We start from the raw sequence: 12,302 nt of genomic DNA, 5'->3' as shown, positions 1-12,302 counted from the left end.
AAAAAAAGAGATAAAAGCCTTTTCTTGTGAACCATTGCAGCCACACAAGCCTCTGTCCTTGAAACACACACACTACCTGTGTGCCTACTTCAGAGCCTAAAACAGGACTACTGCAGATGTTTGTGTGAGATCTGTTCTCCAGCTTAAGTCTGGTTCAGAGGTCCCCTTACACCTTCTGCAACATATAAAAGCTACCTCAGGATACTGAAATGGCTCAGTGGGCCTGACAACCTAAGTTAGGTCCCCAGATCCTCATGATAGAGTGCATGCAAACACACAATGATTTGAAATTAAACAGCAACTCCCTAGCCTGTCAGCTGTGCTCTTGTGCTAATCTCCCCAGGAGGACATGAACAGCAAGACTTTGCTGTTTTGTTCATGCCTTCATCCATTGTAGAAGCATGCAGCACATTACAGCTGCTTACTGCATGCTTGCTGGGCAGGTGGACCCATCTACACAGCAAGAGACACTGAGGACTGCCCTGGGCCAGTCACTGCACTAAGCGTGAGGAGATGGTGGCAGAGACCTGGCAGGGAGAACCATTGCTCCTAAGACTTGCCACGAGGCCCTGGCTTGCCTTTCTTATTCTCTTGCAGTGCACTGAGCTCGGAGCAGCTCCGCTAGCCTAAGCCCTCTAGCAAGATGACCAGGCTGACACCATACATTTGCCCAACCACTGTCACTTAACAGGAACCTGGGACCATTTAGTCTAAAGAAAAAAAAAACCCAATTTCTTCTTTATTTGGATCAGTGTTCCACATGCTATCAGCAGTTCTGTCTCCAGGAGCTTCGAGTGGGGCATGGGGGGATGGGAGGGTGGGTGATAGTGACATGGCTGACCCAGGGTCTCAGTTTCAGTTTGAAAGATGGTGTGATGAAGGTAGAAAAAGCCAAAGACTACATGGTGACTTAGTCTGCCAAGAACTGCAAATGCTATCAGTGACCAAACAAGCGTTGGTGCGATCTAGTGATGGGTGTGTGTTGCTGGTTAGCAAGGATACGAAAGGAGGCCCTGGCTTTCACAACTTAAGGCTCTCTGGATGGGAGATACGGAACCCTTAGGGTTTTTCTTTCTTCTTTTTTTAATCATCTATGCTTCTCTCAATGGGAAACTGGGTGTTGCTGGTCTTCCTCCTGCTTCCAGGGCTCTGGCTTCTCAGGAAAGGTGCCAACCCCATCTGCAGCCTCTCACAGAGGCTGGGGGCCCAGTGAGCTGAGCTGGGCTAAGAGGAAACCTCTGGGGTTCGTTCTGAGGGTAGTGGGGTGACCTTGATCCTGCCCTGCTCAGGGAAGGTGAACCTTGGTGGAGGAGGAGCCTGGTACTGAACACTGGTAGGGAAGGTGGCAGGGACCTCACTGAACACCTCCATGGTAGCGGCCTCCTACACTTGCTTCCTGTAGAATCAAGACTATGCTACTCTGAAAAAAAAAAGTAAAGTCAGTTTCCATAGCCCCCAGGTGTAGTAGAATACACGTGTCCTTCCAACACTGGGGAGGTTGAGGAAGGAGGATCAGGAACTAGACTAGGTGAAACACTGTCTCAGAAAATAGAAAACCCCAAATAAGCCAGTTCAGACTCTTAAGGGTGGGTAGCAGGCACACATGTATGCATATATGCAGGCATGTATACATGCAGGCAAAAGAAGCCAATAGCCATTAAATCTAAACATTAAGATATAGACATTGGGGGAAGGGGAATCCATGAGAGCACACGCGCAGAACCCATTACCACTGTGCCAACCTAAAAGTTAATTAGAAGTCTGGATACACCCATATATAACAACAACCCTAGCCCTATATAACCCTAGCCCTTGTCATGCTGAATTAAAACGGTTCTATATGTAAGAGCACATACACCGTGCAAGTGGAGATATTGAAGGGCTACCTCGTGAAGCTGGTTCTCTCCTCTGACCGACTGTGGGGGTCCTGCAGAACAAATGTGTTGGGTTCATCAAGCCCACTTCCCCCTGAGCCATCTCGCTGGCAGAACATACATTGAAAAATGCATTCTGAAAGCCAAGGTCTTGGTTTTATCTATTTCCCAGTGTGTAGTCAAACTTCCTCTCTTGTGAAAATGGTGTTTTTGCAAGTGGTGTCTTCAAATCAGGAAACAAACACCGTCCTAGTAAAGATTTTTGGGTATTGGATGATGGAAAACGAAAAAATAGTATCACGATTTTGCGTTTGCCTCTGTTGCCCTTCAGAGTTGTGCTTGGAAGTGCCGGTGCCGATAAATAAGGAAGCAGGCCATCAGTCACCCACACCTCCAGACAGGGCTGCCCCCGCTATACATGCACCGTGGTATTTTAGTTTTCTAAACTTGCAGACATTTTAAGCTGTTCCCAGTTGTTGATCTTACTAGTAATTCTGTAATCATTTGTCCTTATGAACTACTAAAGAAAAAAAAAAAAACCTGCCAAATGTAAACTGTTTTCAGCCAGAGGAATCACAGCCCAGGGTCAGACCGCCCTTCTGGCCCTTAGAAATGGGACCTAACATCTGAGAGTGTCGGCAGGGGGTTGTGGGGGTGGTGGGGGTGGGGTGGACGGGTCCCCTCCCTCCTCACATCCTTCCCAAAGCCTTCGGGAGCTGACAGGAAAGCTTGGCTTTGTGGGTTGGAAGAAAAACATTTGGAAGTAGAACCGGGAGGGAGCTTGTGGATCAACGGGAGACTGGGCTGTGTTTACCAGCAGGGAAACACAAACCTCTCAAGGCTCAAAGGGATCCCAAAGGACCCGCGCTTCCAGCTTCCATTTCCTCCTGCAAACAGGATGCGAAGCTTCATTGTCCTTTCTTGGCTCTGGCATCCGTTTCTTTGCTGTAGGCTTTCTGGTACGGCCTTTGGTGTACCAGCATTTTAGGGCAGGTTGGTTTTTTTTGCTTTGTGTGTTTTTTAAGTCTACTAACATCTGAGACAAGACGTTGGACGTATTTATTAACATTCTCACTCTTGCTTCTGCTCTTTTCCTTCGGGATTGCATGGCCGCCACAGTGTGGTGGACAACTCTGCCTATGAGCATACTAACCGACTAACGGATGTCCAGCATCGGTGTTTGAACTGTGGCTCTGCTTGGGTGAGGGTCATAAAGCTAGAGAAGCCGGCTTTTGACTGGAAGTTTTTCTCTGAGGCAACTAAACTTTGTATATGGACTGTATTCTAGCTTCTTTCTCTGTTTTAGAAAAAAATTTTTTTAATCTTTAAATTACATGTTATTATGTGTATGTGCACATGCGTGTGTGTGCCTTAGTGACATACAGAGGTCAGAGGACGACCTTCCTGAGTCTCTCAGTACACCACTTGGCCTCTGGGAATTAAATTTAAGCCTCACTTGAGCCTAGTGACAAGAACCTTCACCCATGAGGCTATGTCACCAGCCTTTGAAGTTTTTTTTTTAATTAATTTTTTTCTCCATTTCTCTTTTAAACATTTATTAATCCTCTCCCCCCTCCCCATGCTCACCCCCAGACAAGGTTTCTCTGTGTAGCCCTGGCTATCCTTTAATTTACTCTCTAGACTAGGCTGGCTTTGAACTCAAAATTCAGCCTGCTTTCTCCCTCCTGAGTGCTGGGATTAAAGGTGTGCACCATCACTGCCCGACATTAACATTTATTCATTTTTAAATTGTGTAGTTGGGGTGTGCTATGTGTGCATGAATTTAGGTACACATGAGTTCAGGTGCAAGAGGCCACCTCACTCCTGGAGTGTTCAGTAGATCCGTAAGAATATGGAACATTTTAGGAAACTCTGACCTCATTTTTATTGGCCCAACAGGATCCCAGAGGTTTGTTTATGATATATCTGGGTGTCCCTGATCTCTTCCTGGTAAACTTTTTCTCAAGAACATTGCACTGGCAGAGGGAGAGTGTCCTGAAAACTTGCTGGAGGATCTTGGTCACAGGAATGCATCCATTCAACACATGGTTACTGGCAGCTGCTAGGACCGCACTTCCTCTTCTTCCAGAGACACTAAGCAGAAGGACCTCAGGCAGGAGGTCGTGTGGTAGAGAGAGTCCTGCCCTGAATCCCTCAGACACAGCGCCTGAGACAATGAACCCCAGACTCCTGGCTGAGCCAGAAGTTTAATGTTGTCCAAGTTGGACAAGAAAAAAAATCCGAGAGAACAAAATGTAATAAGGAAGAAGAGAGCTGGTACTTGCCTGTGAATAACTGGTCCCCAATCCAAACCCAGCCTGGGGTGGGCTGGGTTGGGGAGAAGAGAACTTTCATGCTTTGGGTTCCCTGGCCAGAAACTTGTGGCTGGGGAGCTCATAGGCCCCAAGGGATAACCTACTACTATTAATTCTGCTAAAAGGACATTGTATTAAACTGCCTTTTGAATAAATACACACCCACTGCTGAACTCGTCTCTCAGTCCTCGTCAGAGAAGTTTCTTTGTATGGTGGTTCACATGAAGGCACAGCTAGGCACAGTGCAAGCCAGTGTATCTTAGGAATGGCCGTAAGTAGGATGTCTGTGTCATACACTCCTCACACCCAAGGCTCATGGGATGTCACACAAGAGAAGGTACACGCAAGTACTGGAGGAGGACTGAGACAAAGCAGTGTCTTCTGGACGTGGCAGGATCCAGTAGGATTGTGAACTCAGCTGCTGTGGTTCCCTGTACCAGATCAAACTCAGTCAACATCATCCTGCACGGGCAGCAGAGGCTGGGGGTGGGGACTCGAGCCCCTTCCCGGCTGAGAGGAGAACCATTGCCATTGATGGCTCCTAGGGGAGGGAAGGTCTAGCTTTATGGGTGTGACCCTTGGAAGGTTGACCATGCTCCAGTGGACAAGTGCACACATGCCCCGACTTCAGGTCCTCTTATTCTTAGTGTTTTATAACCCACTGAATTTGATAAGTGCTTGCCATAGGCACGTGGAAGAGGAGCTGGTGTGTGTGTGTGCATGTACATGTGTGCATGTGTGTGTTCATGTGTGTGTACATGTCTGTGTGCATGTGTGTGTGTGCGTATACATGTGTGAGTGCATGTGTGTGTGTACATGTGTGTGTGTGTGCATGTGTGTGTGTGAATATAATAAAAATATATTATATGTGTGTATGAAACTCTCAAAGGATAAATATATCTATAAATATATAATATATAATAAATATATAATATATAATATATAATATATATGTACATATACGTGTGTGTGTGGGTGTGTGTGTGTGTGTGTGTGTATGTGTGTGGGGGTGGTTTGAAGGCTGGAGAGATGATTCAGTGGTTAAAAGCACTGACTGTTCTTCCAAAGGTTCTGAGTTCAATTCTCTGCAACCACATGGTGGCTCACAACCATCTGTAATGGGATCTGATGCCCTCTTCTGGTGTGTCTGAAGACAGCTACAGTGTACTTATAAATAAATTTAGAAAAAAAAAAAAAAAGACTGGTTTTTGTTCCTTGAAGCTGGAGAGACAGCTCAGAGATTAACACCAGCTGCTTTTTTACAGAATCTAAGTTCAAAATTCCTGCGCTCATATCCTCAACCCCCAAGAAGTTCAAGCCCCGTGAACTGGCCCCAAGTTTGAAGGGATATGACTCAAGTTGGAAGGGACGTGACACCCTCTTCTGGCCTCCACAGGCACCAGACACACATGAGACACACACACATAAAGGCAGAACACTTATAAGTGTTGAACAAAAAGATTTTCTTTCTTAATGTGAGTTTTGTTTAAATTGCTTTTAGCTATGATTTCGCTATGGCTACCCCTCAAGCCTCCTGCTCCCCACACAGGAATAGATCAAACCATCGCAAAAAGCAGGAGCTCCCTAAAGAGGCAAAGACATACATGAAGAAATTGTACCAGGAGTCAGAGAGATGGCTTAACATTTAAGAATGCATAATGCTCTTGTAGAAGACCTAACACTTTCAAAGTTGATTCACAACTGCCTGTAACTCCAGCCCTCAGTACGCCTTTCCTCCTTAAAAACCTGCACTCACACATACAGGTATACACACACACACACACAATTTAAAATAATAAAAATAAATCTATTTTATGTGTATGGATATTTTGTCTGCATGCTTGGTACCCATGGAGACCAGAAGAGGACATTGGATCCCTTGGAACCAGGGTTACAGACAGTTCTTAGCTGCCATGTAGGTTCTGGGTCCTCTGGAAGAGCAGCCTTGTACCTTTGTCCTAAGCAATCTTTCCAAAATACATCTTTTTTAAAAAAAGAAATATCAGGGCTGGAGAGATGGCTCAGCAGTTAAGAGCACTGACTGCTCTTCCAGAGGTCCTGAGTTTAATTCTCAGCAACCACATGGTGGCTCACAACCATCTGTAATGGGATCTGATGCCCTTTTCTGGTGTGTCTGAAGACAGGGACGGGGTGCTCAGATATACGAAATAATAAATAATTCAAAAAGAAAAAAGAATCAGCACTAGGCTAGCTAGTGTTTGCCTGTGCATCCAACTAATACTGACCCTCATTAAGCACTCACGTCTTCAAATCACAGTTACTGGATAACTGCATACTGACAAGAGGTTTATCTTTTGTCATGCTTGGGCCACGGAGTTCAAGGCCAGCCTGAGCGACTTAATGAACCATGTTTCAAAAAATACATGTGTATGAAAAAGGGAAGGTGGGAGAGACAGGAAGAAGAAAACAGAGGGGGAGGAAGAAGGAAGGGAGAGATGTTGAGGATATAGCTCAGTGGTAGGGTGCTTGTCTACCATGCTCAGGGTCCTGGGTTCAAGACCCAGCACTGGCAAAACAGAAGCAGTCTAGAATATTGGTTCTTGACCTTTCTAATGCCATGACTGTTTAATACAGTTCCTCATGATGTCATGACCCTCAACCATAAGATTATTTAGTTGGTACTTTGTAATTTTGCTATTATGAATCATAATATAAATATCTGACATGCAGGATATCTAATATGTAACCCCCGAAGGTTCGAAACCCACAAATTGAGAACCATTGGTCTAGAACCACACACAGTGAGACTATAGTGAGTCTGACTATAAATAAATAAATAAATAAATAAATAAATAAATAAATGCAGTGCCTGTGATCCTAGCACTTGAGGCGATGAAGGACGTTTGCTTCAGGTTTGGGGTCTTTCTAGGCTATGCAATGAGTTCTAAGCTAAGCTGGACTATAAAAGGAGACCCTGTAAACAACAAGGAAAAAAAAACCAACGAACAGCAGGAATCATACACATACAAGTCCACTCTCCTTTTCCCTCTGAATAAAGGATGGAGGGTGGGATGGTGGTATCTCACAGTCCCTGGAAACTGCCGCTTTCTAGTGGCTTGACACTGCCAACTCCTTCACTCACCCTGCACGCCTACTACCTAACCTGTAAAGAGCTCTGAAGTAACTGTGAGCAAGACAGAACTTGTCCCAGGCCTTCTGGTGCTTGACCTGATACTAAGCGCTGGAGATTCAAAGCTGAGCGTGGAAGATTCCCCTCCCATTCAATGAGCCTAGCCCTCAATAAGCCCCCTCGGGTAAGAGCCCAGAGCCATCCACCACAGCAGTGAGGTGAGCCTCATTGAGCAGACTCCCTCCTGGCTGAGAGCCTGTGCCGGCCAAAGAGAGCTTGGAGATGGAAAAACTTGAAGCAGGTGGAGAGGAGCCCAAAACCCTGATGAGGGCTGTTCCAGTGGCCTTGGATTTAGGCCCCCCGGATTTAGGGAAAGGCTTTGGAAGCCTTATGATAGTCTTAGTAACTTCATCATGGTCCAGCACAGGGATTTGTTTGTTCATTGGGACGCTTACTCTGCCAGTTACACAGGTAAAGTATGGAAATCAGAAATTGGGAAATCGATTAATAATGTGACTTAAAGTGCAGAGCCAAGTTAGGCGGGAAGGAACTGGATTTTTAGCAGTGGTGAGGACAAAGATGAGAGAGATGGGAGAAAGGTGTAGAAAAGATGTTCAAGAGCATTGACAGAGTATGAGTGGCCAGGGACCACCAAGTAAGACAGCTCATGGGTGTAAGCCCAGCAATCAGGAGGCCGAGGCAGGAGAATGTCTTGGAGTTTGGAATCAATCTGACTGCAAAGTTCAGGGTTGTTACACACAGTAGAATCATGAAGAGCAAAGGCTGGAACCATTAACGAGAGGAAGCAACTCCAGGGAAGGTGGGATTCAGGGTTGAAAAATCTGGGGTTTCTGGTGCAGGGGCAAAGGTAAAGAAGGAGCACTGGTACCATGCTGGCAACTTTTGTAGCCATCAGTTCGCTTGGCCGCTGTAGCTGGTCCTTTTGAGTACCCTTCCTGAAAAGCCCACCTCTGATTTCAGTGTGTCCTGTCTCCTGCTACCCTGTAGATCAGCACCCCTGACCTAAATTCCAGTCACTTCTCTTTTGCAGGCCACCCTAATTCCAGTTTGTGACATGGTTTACCTCTCTTGTCTGTATCTTAGCCCAGATCTCTTCCCACCCTGAGAGTGACTGGGGAAGCCTGGGTGGCCTTGGGCTAGGGATCCACCACAGTGGGAGAATACTTGCTCAGTCTGTGTGAATTCTTTGATTAGATCCTTGGCACTCCATATAAAAACGGTAAGACTTTCTAAAACAGAAATATGGTCCACATACTTCAGTGGTCATCCTGAGACTCCTATTTTGGATGGTGTCGATAGGTTCTAGCCCTTAAGCCAGATGGCCCACAAGGCTGGGGTGATGTTCCTATCCCTTTGCTCAGTGGGTCTCCTCCAGACCAGCTGAGTGGGGGGACCCAGTGCTCCAGAGCTCCAGGACCAAGTGCTGTGTGCCTTCTCCTGTCTGATTCACACCTCCTCCCAGCTAGTGTCCACCAGCCTTCTAAAGGCCACATCAGGGTGTGTGCAGCAGGTGCCCTGTATTTTAATGGCCTCCTTGCTCCTTGGGCAGAATTCTGAGTGCTTAGCCAGCATTAACATATAACAACCGCCTTATAAAAAAGACTAAGATGCTACTACTACTACATCTCCATTTTACAATCCAGGAAACTGGGGCACAAAGAGCTTTACCCCAAGGGCATATAGACTCAGGAACTGGATCCGGTCCAGTGAGTTTTCAGGTCTGTGTCAGACGCCACGGTTTGGACTGTTTCTTGACTCATTCCTGTATGCCTGGTACAGGGCCTGGGGTCATCATTTCACTCACTGAATAAATGCCAGGTTACTAGGCCGCTATAAGGAAGAGCGAAAGCAAATGTTCTTTATATATATCCATCAGTTGACAGCTCCCAATCTCTTACTATATGCCTAGCTCTGGGCTTAGTGCTAGATTCTAGACAATGAAGACAGCATCTTTGCGATACAAGAATTCGGAGTGGGTAAGGTTCAAGGGCTCTTGGGGGGGAAAAACTCAAATGAAACCCGCAAAGATAATGCTTCTCTCTTCTCTATTCCTAAAGTTGTTGTCTCAGATTTTCTATCACATCCTTCTCCTAAAAATAAGTCTGGGCAGGTTGCTCCAGAAAGCGCCTCGGGGGAAGCTTCCTGTGGGTGATGGTGCTAAGTGCTGAAGCTGCAGGTCTGAGATATGGGCTCTGAACTCTGCTTGAAAAGGCTCCAGAGGCTACAGCCAAGTCCAGTGCTGCCGTCTGCTGGCCACATAGAAGATGCACCCAAACCCAGGGTTTGTAGCCAAGACCAGCAACCAAGTTCAGCATCCCTGTAAAACCTGTGGGTCATCTGTAAAACCAGATAGATGTACCTGGGCCCAGACATGTAGAACATACACTTTCTAAACTCCACTGTAGTCTCCTTCGGTCTGTCCCTCTTTTCTTTCCTATGTAGGTGTTGAATTAACTTTATCTCAAACTACTTGGCTGGAAAATGTTTATCAGCTGTAGAAGTTCCCCATGGAATTTTTAGGACCACTTATGTATGCTATCATATCACATGCAAATAAAGGTACTTTGACTTCCTTTCCAATTTAAATCCCCTTGATCATCTTCAGTTGCTCTAGCTAGAACTTCAAGTACTACATTGAATAGTTATAGAGAGAGAGGACAGCCTTGTCTGGTTCCTGATTTTGCTAGAATTGCTTCGAGTTTCTACACTCAAGTTGATGTTGATTGTGTGGCTTGTGTGTGCTTTGTGATGTTTACTCTGTTGGTCTGTATCCCTGATCTCCTAGTACTTTTATCATGAAGAGTCGTTGGATTTTGTCAAAGCTTCTTCTGCATCAAAAGTGATCATGAAATTTTTGTCTTTCAGATTGTTTACATGGTGAATTGCATTTATCAGTTTACGCACATTGAACCATCCCTGCATCTCTGAGATGAAGCCTCCTTGTTTATGGTAAATGTAGACCAGGCTGGCTTCAAACTTACAGAAATCTGCCTACCTCTGCCTCCCAAGTACTGGGACTAAAGACGTGTGCCACTGTGCTTGACTCTCTTTCACCTCTGGTATTCTGTTGGTGAAGTTTGCCTCTGTGGCTCCTGTTTGAGTTTCTAAAATTTTCATTTCCAGATTTCTCTCTATCTGGGTTTTTTCTTTATTGATTCTATTTTTCAGGTTGTGACCTGTTTTATTCATTTCCTTCCACTGTTTTTGTTTTCCTAGATTTCCTTAAAGGATTGATTAACTTCCTCTTTAAGGACCTCTATCATATTCATAAAGGCTGTTTTAAGATCTTTTTCTTGTATTTTCAGACATGCTGGTATATTCAGGGCCTCTGTGGCAGGGCTGCTGGGCTCTAATGGAGTCATATTGTCCTGGTTGTTATTGTGGTTTGGGGCTAGCATCTAGGCATCTGAGACTGAGAAGACTATAATTCTAGGTCCTGATATATGGTCTAGTCTTTGTTGAGTGGGCATTTTGTTCCTAGAGTTCTGTCGCCCTGAGTGTGGCGGTTGTGTTGCTTGCTGGAAAATTCCGCTGGGCTTCGGGTAGGTGTGGCCACTGAGGGTCTAGATGAGATGTGTTTCTGGGTATTGGGTGCTGACACTTAGGAATGGGAATGGGTTGGAGGAGGGCTGAGGTGTGTGTGTGGGGGGGATGTTCCACCAGGGTCTCCTTGAGAATGGAGACAGAGTGTCAAGAGAGGCCAGAGCAGAAGGTCAGCTCCAGAGCTGGGGGTGAGACTGTGAGACTGGACTTGGAGGGCTGCAGGAAGAGGTGAAGAGCTGCGGTCGGCCTGCTTCCTTTTTGTAGTCAGAGTGGCCCGTGTGTTCCCTGGGAATGCCTGCTGGAGTTGGGAGGTGGAATAAAGCAATAAGTAGGGGGAGGGAGGGTAGGAGGGGAAGATGTGTGGAATCCATTGGACACAGGGGTGAGGTGAGAGGGAGGCTGCAGCAGGCGCTCCACCTGCAGAGCTGGGGATGAGTCGGGCGGGGCTGGATTTGGAGGAGCAGAAAGGTGAAGATCTAGTTAGCTTACCTACTTCCCTGGCTGGAATTATGTCCTAAATTCTTTAAAAAGTAGTTTGTAACCCTCAAAACCAACTATAATAACCACAAACTCCAAAAAGAGGCGCCTGTCACGGTCTCCACGAGGCAGGATTAGAAGTGTTTCACACTTTGGAATTCTTCAGATTTGGAAATACCTGCATACAACTTACCAGTTGAATGTCATATCAGCATTCCAAACAGTTCTTATCTAGGGGTATTTTAGGTTATTTGCCTTAGGGATACCTAACCAAATTAGTTACCATTGTTTCTATTTATAGACAGGGACGTGAGACAGCAAGACTGGAGTTATCTTCCCGTCCGCTGATAGGGTTACAGTGACTCCACACACAGCTATCCCAAAGTAAAGGTCCATAGGCACTTCTAACAGACTGTTCTAGAATAAGAGAGGCAGCAGTCTGCTTCTATTCTTTGCTGGCTACCCTGGTGATGTACGTTTAAAAGGTATAGAGATGAATGTCAACTTGTTCAGAGAAGGTCTGCCAGGGACCCAGGAAGTCAAAGCCAGGTCTGGAGGAGGACCTGGAGAGCGTTTAGCTTCTCTTAGAAGAGTCAAGAGAACCGGAAAGGTGACTTCCGGGGTAGAAGGGGAGCAGGACCAGAAGCGTGAGAGCTGCAGAGCCAGCTCCGTGGTTACAAGCACTGACTGCTCTGCAGAGGATCTGGATTTGACTGGAAGTGCCCACAGGGTGGCTCACAACCGTAGCTGCACCTCCAGGGGATCTGGTGTCCTCTTCTGGTCTTCAGGAATCCGGCACGAGACACACATGCAGTGCATTTACATACATGCCAGCCAAACACCTTTTGTTTTTAGGCTTAAGTACATTCTAAGTTCAATTGGAAAAGAACTTGAATCTTTAGGTGATCAAACTACTTAAGAACAAAGAAGAGAGAGAGAGAGAGAGAGAGAGAGAGAGAGAGAGAGAGAGAGAGAGAGAGA

This window comes from Grammomys surdaster, unplaced genomic scaffold (genome assembly GCF_004785775.1).
Source record: "Grammomys surdaster isolate TR1022 unplaced genomic scaffold, NIH_TR_1.0 130, whole genome shotgun sequence".
NCBI lineage: Eukaryota > Metazoa > Chordata > Mammalia > Rodentia > Muridae > Grammomys > Grammomys surdaster.
This window is presented reverse-complemented; position numbering follows the sequence as displayed.